This window comes from Cydia pomonella, chromosome 20, assembly GCF_033807575.1.
Source record: "Cydia pomonella isolate Wapato2018A chromosome 20, ilCydPomo1, whole genome shotgun sequence".
NCBI classification, from domain to species: domain Eukaryota; kingdom Metazoa; phylum Arthropoda; class Insecta; order Lepidoptera; family Tortricidae; genus Cydia; species Cydia pomonella.
Window position 1 is genome coordinate 15473877 of NC_084722.1, and position 14454 is coordinate 15488330.

General features: G+C 34.4%; 1 long non-coding RNA gene across 1 annotated transcript in view; it reads right to left on the reverse strand.

Annotated features, from left to right (window-relative positions):
• Positions 1-5362: 5362 nt before the first annotated feature.
• The window catches only part of LOC133528862 (uncharacterized), a 455073-nt gene continuing 445981 nt past the window's right edge, over positions 5363-14454 (reverse strand). The window contains exon 2 of the long non-coding RNA XR_009801065.1: positions 5363-5611. This is a non-coding gene — a long non-coding RNA (uncharacterized LOC133528862). The remainder of the gene's footprint in view (positions 5612-14454) is intronic.

The following is a 14454-nucleotide window of genomic DNA, read 5'->3' on the forward strand; positions in this document are numbered from 1 at the left end:
CAGTGCCCATGTTAGCCCAAAGCCGCCTTTAGTTTACTGTTTGTAACAGAAGACTGTGAATTTCTTGCAACTTGTTTGATGGATTCCGAATTATTGATTGTGATTGGTGTTATTATCGTAATGGAAAAGGGTACAGGGACGATGACATTCAAAGTTAATGCTAAACATAATCGAAAAAAGCTGGTCGGAAATGCTACTGAACGGTATATTCTGATGACTGTGTGCTTTAGGATCATTATTTGAATTGTGGGAGCTGTAGGGCTAAGATGGTCGGCTCTTTATCATTTGCCACCATGCCTGACACGTTCTAATATCATTGCTTTATCATTGCTTCGTTTGATGCTCACTCGGCACGATGACGCTGACATGTTCGCCGATCGATTAGCACACTTGTGCAAAATTGGTAGAATATTTTTAAATTTTCATAAATTTGATTGACTGACATTGTATAAGGTAATTATGTAATCTGTTTTGACATTTAATTTAATTTATTTTATTTATATTGTTTTACCATATTCCTGATTTTGATTTTATTTTATTTTCTTGTTTTCTTAGAGTGTAAGTAAAATGACAATTTTAATTAGTTTTGACATTTTTATGCGCATGATTTTTATATTTTTGTATGTCTTTGATTCAGCTTTATTAATTTATTATTCTTGATAATTTATGTTTTCCTAGCATGTAAGTGAATTGGTCTGACACTGTAAACTTACATTGTGTTCAATAAATAAATAAATAACAAGTATGTAAGTGCGAAAGTGACAGGAATAGTGACAAGCGATAAAAATGGAACCATGCTGCCACTGCTGAATGGTTCAAATCTGCAGTTTTTTTAATGTATAAATACAGTAGGTACGTTTGTGAATAACAGATGTTTTTTGCATTTGGTTTTCTGTTATCATGTTTTAATCGACAATTACTACGGACACTTGACACATGTAGCCGCCGTGCAGGTCAGGATCTCGACGACTTAAAAAAAACTTCGATTTATAATGAAGCGAAGTATAATCTTCCAAAGGCGTACTGGTTTACAAGGGTTCTTGTCAAAACGGTTCAATGTAGAAAAGTGGGTGTTGATAGTATGGAGGATGATGAAAGAGTGATTTGCAATATTTGATGAGTACAAAAGGTGGTTATAATTTAGATGCTTCCAATTGGCCGCGATACAGAATATGTGGAGCGCTCCTATTGGTGCTTTTGAAAAGCCTCCGAATACTAGCCGAGCCCGACGGCTGCGTTTAGCTACTGCATTGATTTTTATATAATAATAAGTTGCATTCGCAACAACACATGTTAAATATGAAAACAAAACTTAGCTAAATGGATAGAAAATGAGCCATCCATTATAAAAAAAGGAATTTAAAAAGCCATTGAAATTATAATATAACAAAGCTCCAAAGCTCCGGCTGTTGTTACCTCGTTCTATTTTCCTTTAAAATTTATCTGTAGTTTTACATATATGTAAAATGTATAATTGTTGGTGCAATAAAGAATATTTACTTACCTACTTTTATCCGGATTATCATGATATGGGTCCGATAAGATGTACAATTATTATATATATATATTTTTTTTTTTTTGCTTTATTAGGTAAACTAAACACTTATCGTACAATATCATACAATTGCATATTATGGCTTAAAAATTGGCACGAGATCCAAAACAAGTGTAAAAACATGCTTCACAAGTAAGCGCAAAAATTACAAATTAATTTAACACCATATCATAGCTACAGTGAAAAATATCAGAGAACAAATAACTATTTAAACATAAAAGAGTAATAAACTTTACATTATAAAGATTAAACCTCGCAAATGAGACAAATTTAGAGAGTCCAAGCTGATGTCATCGACCAGCGAAAGACGAGGAGAAAAGGACCTCATCTTAAAAGAATTCTTAAACCTAGCAATGTGGGTTTCAAAAATATCAATGCCCCTACCGTAATGATCATCGGCTTCTTCTTCTTCTTCTTCCTCGCGTTGTCCCGGCATTTTGCCTCGGCTCATGGGAGCCTGGGGTCCGCTTGACAACTAATCCCAAGATTTGGCGTAGGCACTAGTTTTTACGAAAGCGACTGCCATCTGACCTTCCAACCCAGAGGGTAAACTAGGCCTTGTTGGGATTAGTCCGGTTTCCTCACGATGTTTTCCTTCACCGAAAAGCGACTGGCAAATATCAAATGATATTTCGTACATAAGTTCCGAAAAACTCATTGGTACGAGCCGGGGTTCGAACCCGCGACCTCCGGATTGCAAGTGGTACGCTCTTACCGCTAGGCCACCAGCGCTTCCTAGGCCACCAGCGCTTCGTAATGATCATCGGCTATTAACTATTATTTAAGAATATAATAGTTTATAAGAAACTTCAAACCTTCAACGCTCTCCACGTTGAATACCTAATGAAACCAAACTAATTTAACCATTCCTTAAAAAAACCGTAACAATATAATCCCAAACAATACCGCACATATCCTGTCAAATTTACAGCCGTTAACATATGCAGATGACCGTCAATACATCTCCAGATGACAGTTTATTCAGATCAATCTCGCCCCATTGTATGGTAAGGAGCTGATCATAAAGGACTGGAAATTGAAACCTGTTTTTGAACGGGAGCCTAATTACTTTTTTAATTCGGTGTGGGTGTGGGGAAATGGGGTGTTCAATTCAGAAATTAAGGGACAATTAGTGTTCTGGAACCTATTAAAACTTATATATTGCATTGTTTTACAATTATGCACCTTATGCAATCGTATCGAAGATGCGTATCATATTTTAATGGAATGTGCCCGAAATGAGGGACCCAGGCGACGTCTTTTTAATGACAGTTCCATTGGATTGTGCAATACTTACCTGTCGAATCCTATGTCCGAGGTGGTCGGAAAAATATTAAATATTGTTAAGTGTGGTCTTAAGGACAGACAAGTGTGATTAAGTTTATTATACATATTAACTCTGTTAATTAAGACTTTTTTAAACGGGGCGACATATTCGATCAATCGAAAAAGCTCCTTAATAAATGAAAAAAAAAAAAAATGAAGAGGGGAAACTTATTAGCAAATGGACATATTTTACAAGCTTTTATTTATTTTCACCTGTCCCGTTGTCTGTCTGTCGATCTGCAATCAAATCTTGCAGGTTAAATTTCACCCACTTCCCGGTTTCCAATGAAGCTGAAAATTTGCATACATATGTAAGTCGGATGACAATGCAATATGTGGCATTATCTATGAAAAGGGACCTTATTGTCGATGGCGCTTACGTCGCACTGCGTCGCGCAGCGTTGTATTTGTATCGGAGCATCGTTTATGACGGAAGCGCCATCGACAATAAGGTCCCTTTTCATAGATAACGTCACATATTATGGTACCATCGAGCTGATCTGATGATGGAGACAGGAGGTAGCCGCGGATACTCTGTGATAAAACAACGCAACCTAATTGTGTTTAGGGTTTTTAGAATTGTCTCGATGAGTATTAGGTGCCTGTGGAAAGAAAGGTACGGACAGAGATAGAAGCTTGTACTTAAAAAAACGTATTTCTCTTCAATAAACTCAGTGTTTATTTGTTAAATCCATCAACACAAATGCAAAAATTACCTCGCTCAACGCATCAGTCTGGCAGTTCAGCGGGGTAACGCAGCCAGCATCATTTGCCGCAGGGACCTTTTTTAGATTTAGTTTAGTGTAGTTTTATTTTTGTATAGTCTGTATTTAGATTAATTGTAATTTTAAGTTTTTATTTATTGTTTCTGACATGTTTTTGTACCTTCTTTTAAATAAAATTTTTGAATGCAAAAATGATACCAAAGTTCAATATTATTAATATGACAAAATAAATATTTAAGAGGGCGCAAAGATACTAGATTAGTTATTAGACGCAAATCACTAAGAATAAATTCAAGCTTTTAATATTCATATGAAATCTTTTACAATTTATAATTTAAGTCTATAAAAAAAATGAGAAAATAATTTGATTTGTTGATTTGCGCGTCAGACATGTTCGCGGAGGGGCGTACTGACTGCTTTGGTGGTTGGGTAAATGTTTACGTAGACCTCAGATACATACGATTATCTGAGCTCCACTGTTTTATAAACGTATCTTCTTCTACCTACTTAGCGTAAGTAAGTAATCATAAAAGAGTATATGACAAATATTATTCTCACTAATGAAAAGATATAGCAGTGACCCGATATACATGACTCACTAATTATAATCGACGCCCGAGCCGTCTCACAGCCATTAAGCCCAATCTAATCTTGTTAATTTAATCCAAATTACAACACCATTCACAATGTCGTAAGTGCACCGTCGTAAGCGACATTTGTGTTGTTTTAAAATGACCGGGAACCCACGCAGAAGGAAGTCAATCATCAGTAGTTTTATACTATTGACTTGTGGAATTAGGAAGCTTAGAATTTATTTTATGATCGCGTTATAACGGCTAAGTTTAAATGTCGTTCAAGACGTTGGGGTTGTTTGGTACATTTAATTTACTGTCGCATCTTAGACATCAATCATAATTAATAAAAAAAAGCGGCCAAGTGCGAGTCGGACTCTCCCATGAAGGGTTCCGTACCATTTATGACGTATTAAAAAAAACTACTTACTAGATCTCGTTCGAACCAATTTTTGGTGGAAGTTTGCATGGCAATGTATATCATATATTTTTTTTTGATTTTTCATTCTGTTATTTTAGAAGTTACGGGGAGGGGGACACACTTTCAAATTATTCAGTTTAGAAAAAAATTATATTAGAAACCTCAATATCATTTTTAAAGACCTATCCATAGATACCCCACACGTATGGGTTTGATGAAAAAAGATTTTTTGAGTTTCAGTTCTAAGTATGGGGAACCCCCAAAATTTATTGTTTTTTTTCTATTTTTGTGTAAACATCATAATGCGGTTCATAGAATACATCTACTTACCAAGTTTGAACAATATAGCTTTTATAGTTTCGGAAAAAAGTGGCTGTGACAGAATCGGACAGACAGACGGACATGACGAATCTATAAGGGTTCCGTTTTTTGCCATTTGGCTACGAAACCCTAAAAAAAAGACAATTTATTTTACAGTGTGTAAAAATAACTACTTTAGCAGTATCAGTGGTAGTGTGTTGGTATCAGCATTGTATGGTTACGTTTCTTATTTGTATTGAATAGTTTTTTTACATTTTTCGTACATTCGGTGCTATAATTTAAATAAATTTAAAGTACCTACGCCATTTGTGAGAACTACTCTTCGACCTCGCCCCACACCTCTTTTTATAATTCCCAACACCAACACAGTAACTGTAGTCACTAGTCCTCTGTATGTAGCACTCAATCACATAAATAATAAATAAAATAATAATAAATAAATATTATAGGACATCATTACACAAATTGACTAAGTCCCACAGTAAGCTCAATAAGGCTTGTGTTGAGGGTACTTAGACAACGATATATATAATATATAAATATTTATAAATACTTAAATACATAGAAAACACCCATGACTCAGGAACAAATATCCATGCTCATCACACGAATACATGCCCTTACCAGGATTTGAACCCGGGACCATCAGCTTCGTAGGCAGGGTCACTACCCACTAGGCCAGACCGGTCGTCTATTATATAATATCCTTCTATTCGACATCCAGACAGACATATTTTCACAGAAGGAAACGAGACTCCTAGCCACAGCAACTCGGTATTTGGAGTCGATCTCCATACCCTCGACTACAATTCAATTCAATTCAATTCAATGCATTTATTTGTCGAAAAGCAGGTAGTGTTACAAACAGGTGTTACATACAGATAATTAAGTGCTCCACTTTTGGCCATATTATGAGGCATACAAATATTTAACGTGAGTGGCGGTGTAGCTCATGAGATTCAATGTAGGTATTTGTCATCATCAAAATAATAAATTTCAACTATTTACATACACATGCTTATCAATTAATGTAAAAATTCTAATTTTTAAATGTTAAATTAAGGTATATATTGAAACTATATAATTTAGATAATATATGTATTACAAAAACATGCATCAAAAAAGTTTAATAAAACGTTGATTATTTCTTTTTATTTATTTTACTGTTAAACTGTTGTTTTACTGTTAAGAGAGGTATGGGCATTGTGCATGTCACACAGTTAACTACACCATCCTAATATTAGTGTTATTAGTAATTTATATAGTATATAGTAGTAATACAATAATTTGTTATATTTATAAAGTTTATTTGTTTCGTATAGTGTTGTCTGGTTAAACTAAGTTCAATGATAATTAATTAATTTTATTAATTTTTTTAATTAGTTTAAGTTTGTATTGTACTTTTATTCACATTTTACTGTCACTCAACGCTTTTAATCATAGCTTGAATAAATTATTTATATTAGTTCAATGTATAGTAACATACATGCTTGGTATATCTGTTAGTGTAAGTTAGTTAATAAATAATTTGATTTATTTATTGATTTTAACTTTATTGCACAAAATAAAAACGTAATTTACAAAAAGCGAATGCCATGAGGCATTCTCTAGCAGTCAACCTTAGGGAAAAACAGAAAAGATTAATAAGATAGTTTACTAATGTAGTTTTATAAGTGTCTTGTAACTAACAATCTATGGATCGGAGGAATCTGAAAATAAATAATTTTTATTTTTTTTATTTTTTTATTATTTATTAATATTCAATAAGTACCTAATTAAAACCTAAATTTAATCACTTACCTATCTTTATAATACGTTAAGGTATGTCAGTGTTATTTATGTATATAACAAACAGACGGATGATATTTTTTTTTATACTATGTCGGTGGCAAACAAGCATACGGCCCGCCTGATGGTAAGCAGTCTCCGTAGCCTATGTACGCCTGCAACTCCAGAGAAGTTACTTGCGCGTTGCCGACCCTAAACCCGCGCTCCCTCGTCGAGCTCTGGCAACCTTACTCACCGGCAGGAACACAACACTATGAGTAGGGTCTAGTGTTATTTGGCTGCTGTTTTCTGTAAGGTGGAGGTACTTCCCCAGTTGGGCTCTGCTCTAGATCTGGAATGACATCCACTGGCTGTGCCCTACCACACAAAACGAGATGACATGCACAATGCCCATACCTCTCTTAACAGTAAAACAACAGTTTAACAGTAAAATAAATAAAAAGAAATAATCAACGTTTTATTAATCTTTTCTATTCATTGTCATACTTGCTTTATATACAATAATTAGTATCATTACTAAAGAAATTTACACCTTTCTGTCAAGACAAGCGAAATAAAACCTTATTGTAAATGCCATAAGGACTTCTACTTGTTCCATTTAGTCATTTTATACCTTAATATTGATAGCTATCCACATCTTTGTCAAACATTGAATTCAAACCCAAAATCTAATTATTACACATTAAGACGTATACTTAATCAGGAATCATCAAAAGGAACCATTTGTCATTGCCATACGAAAACTATTTGTATCTATGACGAATTGAATTAATAAAATGGTAAAAGAGTCATCATAAAATCACTTAACTTAGAAGAAAAACATCTTATCTCACAGTGACTTATAAGTTACACTTACGACACTTTGTTCTTGAGCTGTGTAAAAAATAATGGCCGAAGAGAAATGTCGTAACTCCATTTCTTTTTTTATAAGTAGTGGTCGTTTTGGTAATGTGGTACGGAGGCTTTAAGATTGAAAGCTGAAGTGGAGACATTGTGACGTTTTGAGATATACAATAATATGTATAAACATTAATGGTTTGTATGACTGGATAAGTACAGTATATGCAAAATTATAAAAGAAAGCAAAACAAAGTTAGTGTGGCCATGGCCAGAATCAATTTTGAAATGGGTAACATACAATAACGTTATTTACGTTTAAAAAGTTATAAAAAAATGTAAAATACTTTAAATTCATATTCTTGACATATTTCCTCTCCATTTCCTTTTTTTATATTATGGATAATAATTTACATAATTTAATGTAAGTATAGTAGCCGTATAAAATTATGGATAGCTATACCTATGCCCTTTCGTTTGTTTTTTTTTTAGATTATTATAATGTAGCCGCCGTGCAGGTCAGGATGTCGACGACTCAAATAAAACTTCGATTGATAATAAAGTGAAGTATAATCTTCCAAAAGGTACTGGTTTAGAAGGTTCTTGCCAAAACGGTTCAATGTAGAAAGTAGGTGTTGATAGTATGGAGGATGATGAAAGAGTGATTTGCAATATTTGATCAGTACAAAAAGTGGTTTAAATTTAGATGCTTCTAATTGGCCGCGTTAGAAAATATGTGGAGCGCTCCTATTGGTGCTTTTGAAAAGCCTCCGAATACTAGCCGAGCCCGACTGCGTTTAGCTACTGCATTGATTTTTATACAATAATAAGTTGCATTCGCAACAATAACATAAAATAATATCTCTACTTCTATCTATCTTCATTCGTGTGATGAGCACAGTTATTTGTTCCTGAGTCATGGATGTTTTCTATGTATTGAAGTATTTCTACGTTATATATATCGTTGTCTGAGTACTGTAAAAGAGATACGGTCTAGCTGAGGTGGGATGTAAACGCTCCAGGTAGATTTTAATATTATTATATATTTTTTCTTCATAAACGAAATACAATAATGTCGACTAACACAGATGCTTGCAACTTTCGGAAAGACACAGTACCCACAACACAAGCCTTCTTGAGCTTACCGTGGAACTTAGTCAGTATGTGTAAGAATGTCCTATAATAATTATTTATTTTAAAAAACCATAGAAATTTTTAAAAGAGTCTTATTATTATAATAATTAAAATAAGAAAAAAACAAAGAGGTACCTATAGTTAATATACACCGTGTTTTTATTGAACTCCGTTAACTTTGGGGTATCGGTAAGTACGTTTAAGGAAACTAAATGGCATAGTTAATTAAAAAAAAGCTTTTTAATATTTTTTTTATAATTTTAATTTTTTTAAACAGGTTTTTAAATGTTGCATATAGCGTTGTTGTAACATGGGCCTTACATTTAACTCAACCAAATAATCGAAAACTGTGACATATCATTGTCATTTCGAACATCGACGTCCCAGATAGTATGTACGTTTAGTAGCAAATGTATTAACTCGTACTAAACACTAATCAATATGTAAATAGGCCCTAAGGGAAGTGTACACGCGTGTAAGGGCCTTATAAGATAAAAATTAATTATTGTTTTTTTCCGAAATGAAATTAATTAGAATACGGTGTCTTTGAGAAAGTTACTTAATTTAAGCTCAGGGATGCACCCTTGAAATTAACGGAAATCAAACAAAATACGGTGTATATCAAAAAGTATAAAAATAATTTGTATGATGTTAATGCCCAGAGAGGTAAATGGTGACTATGACTATAGTTCGTGTCATCCACGATGACGCGCAGATTTCTCAAATCTAACCTTTATTAACATGGCATTACGAGTCAAGGCACGTGTCGTTGCGAATGACACGATCTAAGACACGGTTGTAAGAACCAGCTTTTTTAAGACGATTGTCTACTTTCGTCTTAAGATTCATCTGCAACCCCAAGTTATACTATAATAAAGGAATAATAACCTAAGCCAGCCACAAGAGGCGGTGACAGATTTACTCTCCACAAAGGAGATTAAACTACGAATTGATTTATTTTGCTGCAAATAAAATTATACTTAACATTATGAAAGGAACTTAGTCGCCATTGACTGCAGTGCAGTGACTTAAACTTTTTTTCTGACTTCCGTCTGGTTACTTTATTCGAAGTTAAAAACCATTAATTGTATCTATATTAAGAAACGTCATAGTTAAATTCTCTAACTTTATAATAGTACTTGAAATCAAGTAACATGTCATATACAGTATATACGTATTTTTTATAAGCGCAAACTTTAACTAGACGTAGGTTTTAGTGCTAGAAAACAATACCAAAAGTTTTTTTTTTTTTTTGGTCTTTACTAGAGTCTGTGCGGAATGAGAAGAGTCGTGGAATATATGGGGCCCAATACATTTGATGACTCTTCTCTTTCCGAACAGACTATACCAGAGCATAATTCATTTTTGAAAATTATTCGAGCGGCGATGTATTTTGTACATCATAGTCACTTGTGCCGGTTGTGACGTCGCGTCACTAAATGCGACGTTTTGGGTTAAAACAAAGTAGTGATACATTGCTTGCTGAATTATTTTAAATGGAAACATTAAAATCTTCCTTTTTTTATAAATAAACCTATGAAAGTGTGTTCATTAAATCCTAAACTAACAAGCTTTTGATTATGCTATCAAAAATACACGCTGTATTATTAAGAATGTACCTGTAAGTACTATGTTTTTTTGTTCATATTTTTCACTGTTACGATTTGCGTGTTCTTATAATTAAAGTACAAATTATTGATTATCAGCTCATGTAGGCTTGGGATCCGGTCGCCAACCTAAACCCAAGAATTGGCTACTTGACAGTTTTTTGTAAATAATGTCAAACGATCTTGTTTTTCCTGAGGATCAAATGTCTATATAGGACTCATGGTATTTAAGCAACACAAAGGTCAGAAATGAGAGTTAAAGTCTAACGCTCGCACTCGACGATTGAAACGCCTCTAACAAAATGTTTTTGAAGTACCTACTTGAAAAAGTTTTCTTACAACAACTGTAAAAAAATTGGTTAATTTTTTACTACACATACAAGTAAGTTCACGGAAAAGGTTAGTTAAATAATATAAATAGATCGAGCATTAAATAAGGCAGCAAGAAAGGCACCATTCACGACAGCGTCGACGCCTACGCTGCGCAGGAGTGGCGCGTGCGACGATAATGTCATAAATTCATAAAATTTTAGAGAAAACGAAACTTTATTTTTACAAAATTAGAAAATAATATATCTTATTGTATCCACTTCAGATTCTACTTGCCAATTAGATAAGTGACTGTAGCATCAAATAGTATTTTATGCAACAGTTGTATAAGGGTCAAAAAAGGCGAGTGGCGTGAGTTACAATGTGAGCCGGAGCCGAAGGCGTAGGCGAACATTGTAAAGGAATACGCCACGAGAATTTTTTGACCTACTTATACAACGTTGCATACAATATTTTTCCTACGAGTCAACAAAAATAAATCTTAATTTAGGTAAACAAATTACAGCAAAAGTATATAGCCAAGACGCGCGAGCATACCTTGTTACGCGCCCGGCCCGCCCCGGGCCGCGGCCGGCCGGTCGGCGACACCTCCTCGTAACTCATGAGGCCCTGGTACTTGCTACTTGCTAAATTAATTTTTTGGACAGTTTTTTCTCAATTTTGGCCACCGTAGCCTACGGAGACTAACAAGCAATGCTAAGCGGTCTTCGTAGTCTATGGGTGTTGCTATATTACGGGTGTCACATGCGTGTTTCTGACTTATGAAGTAATTATTTTTACTATGCAACCAAATGAATATTTTGTAAGATGGCAGCAATGCACTTAGTTTAAAACTGTATTCGTTTTGGTTTTGTTAGGTTGGTAGCCATTAATCGCAGTAACGTTATAGCTTATAAAAGCACAAGAGCTTTTATGAGGAATAGACAATATAGACTTTTCTTAAAACCTTTTATGTATGTTCTTATATTCGTGTTAATGAATGCATAAATGACAGATAACAGTAGAGGAGTAGGAAAACAATTTTTTTGTCATCCAAAAAACATATTTGTTTATTTTCGTGTTTTGATTTTTTAATCAAATTTCTATACTTAAAGAAAAGTAGCTACTGTATGTACTAGCATGATTTCTATTGTACCTAATCTAAATTGTATTTTTTCTCATTTCATGCATGTTAATTATAAGATGAAATGTTTTGAAAAGATGTGTCCCGCTGAGTTTCTTGCCGGTCCATATTGGGATATTCTCCTCCAATTGAGGGGGGATTTAAATCTTCTCGGGTCAGAGGTGTAGAGTTAGAGCCGGTGTAGCTTTATTTGACGTTCATAAGCGCATTGTAATATACCTACTTGAATAATAAACTATCTATTCTCAAACTTACTATGAAATGATGACATGACTTACGTCAATTTAGGTCCGGAAATACTAAGCTTCTTTTGTTTTTTAACGTCAAATTGTGACACGTCTTGGCATTCAACCATCAACAAATATAGGTACGGTACGATGATCTGTTGTGCATATTCGTTGCTTAGCAACGGCGGTGGCGCATCGCGCAGGCGCGCGGTCTTACGCGCGTAAGGCACCGCTGGTAGAGTGGCGAGCCGAGTAGGTCGCCACAAAACAAATTGACCACAATTTTTTGTTTTAATTGCAAGTTTGAGAAAAGCACTATACAAATCTCGGCGAGAAACGGGGTTGCCGGCCGCGTATCATATATCTACTTGGCCTGCAACCGCAATGTTTCGGTCACCGTTTGTCGCAGGCCAACTGACTACGTAAGAAATAAATGCCTTAACGTAGCCCTTGACGGCTTCGAACCCACACCAAAGAAGCGATGGCTCGATGTCGTGAAAGCACGCGAGAGGACGCCCAGGATCGCATAAAGTGGAGAAAAAGAAGTAGGAAAGCGGACCCTGGCAAAGACCGGGATAACGCTAGGTAGAAGAAGATAGGAAGCACACGACAGTTCATTCCACACTTTAGGGTGAAATAGGAAGTTTACGGAGAAACGCACAGTTGAGGACTACCAACGATCTAAGTGGTGAAGATATTTTAGATGCAATGGCCTATGTTGGTTAAACCTATACTAAATTATAAACTAAGCCTCTGAATTCCATATGCACGTCATCCCAGTGTTTCCAGAAGGCGCACGCAGGCGACTCTAACATTAGGCGCAAGAGGCTGTTGGAATTGGCTACTTGACAGTTTTTTGTAAATAATGTCAAACGATCTTCAATTTATTAAAGGTCAGAAATTAGAGTTAAACTCTGACGCTCGCACTCGACGATTGAAACGCCTCTAACAAAATGATAACATGATGTGACGTCACATTATATAAGTCTGTCCTAAATGTATGGAAGATCAAGGAAATTGCCATTTTGACCTTGAAATATTGCGTTTATGTGTATAGTTGTCGTACAATTTATTTTTCAATAAATTGTATGGAATCGAATGGTACCATTTTTTTTTCTATTTTTCAAAGACAAAAAAATAATTTTGTGAGACTTTGGAGCCTTGTATTTTTTTATAATCTCAGTATAATTTTTTAAATTCCACTTTTTTATTATGGATCTGATTTCTATCCATTTAACTAAATTTTGTTATAATATTCAACATGTGTCTTGACACATGTTGAATATTATTTGGTACTTGTACCCAATTGTATATTGAGGAACTTAAATACTATAATTTATGCAAACGCACAGCCCTATTCCACCTCATACATCACATATATTCTGCAATATTTTTAAACGCTTGATCCTCATTGTGAAGCTTCACAATGCAACATTCCAAACAAAATGTCGTAACCGACACAATTCGCTCTACGACATAAGCTGTTTTATAAAATTAGAAATAAGCCCACGAGGACCATATTTAGATATAAAAAATATAGAAAACGGACGATTTGCTGAGGATATGGGCCGTGCTATTGGAGTTGGGTGGTCGGGCTAATGCAATTAGACTCAGTTTTTAGACATTTATTTTTAGATTGGTTTAGTTTTTAGTGGGGCACTCAGATTCAAAACATGCAGAAGATGGCATGAAATATACGAATTTATGTAGGTATATTCCACTGAAACTTCATTTAAGTAGGTATTAATGTATTTTTTAGGTATTCTACACAAATTGAAAACATGGATAGGTAACTAAAGATAAAACTGATTCAAAGACGAAAAAACAAGAAAAATCTTAAATTGATATGTTCAGGACAAAAATTAAAATGTTAAAAATGTTAATTATGAGTATAGGTACCTTCATACTCGTACAACGTCTTAGAGCTACTTTGAAAAACAGTTTGAAACCAGATAACCAACAAGTAGGTAGGTCTAAAAATACATAATTCAAAAATGTATTCTACAAGGTGCCCGTGAGCATTGCGAGAGATTTTAAGGTGCATTCCTGATGGCAACAGAAGCAAAAAGTTTTTTTTTCCTTTTTTTGAACACTCCTGTACATAAAACATATTTTTATTGATAAACACATAACCTAAAATTAACTAAAAAGTTATTTTTTATTGGGGGTAGCCTCTCGAATACATTTTTTTAATTTTTCGATGTCATTCAATAGGTATGTCCAGACTAGACCTCAAAGTGGCAATACCGCAGTCAAAAATGTGTTTTATACCGACTTATGGCAAAAGAATGATTTCGAAAAACATTTAATTATCTCTGAAACTAGGCCTAATCCAGAAAATTTTATATGACATTTTAGTTTCTAAATATTACCAGGGATGCTTAGTTATAATGTCTCGCAATGCTCACGGGCACCTTGTATAAGTAGGCCTCAAGGGCTCCTTGACAAGTCAATATAACATTTACCTAATGACATCGTAGTTATAGTG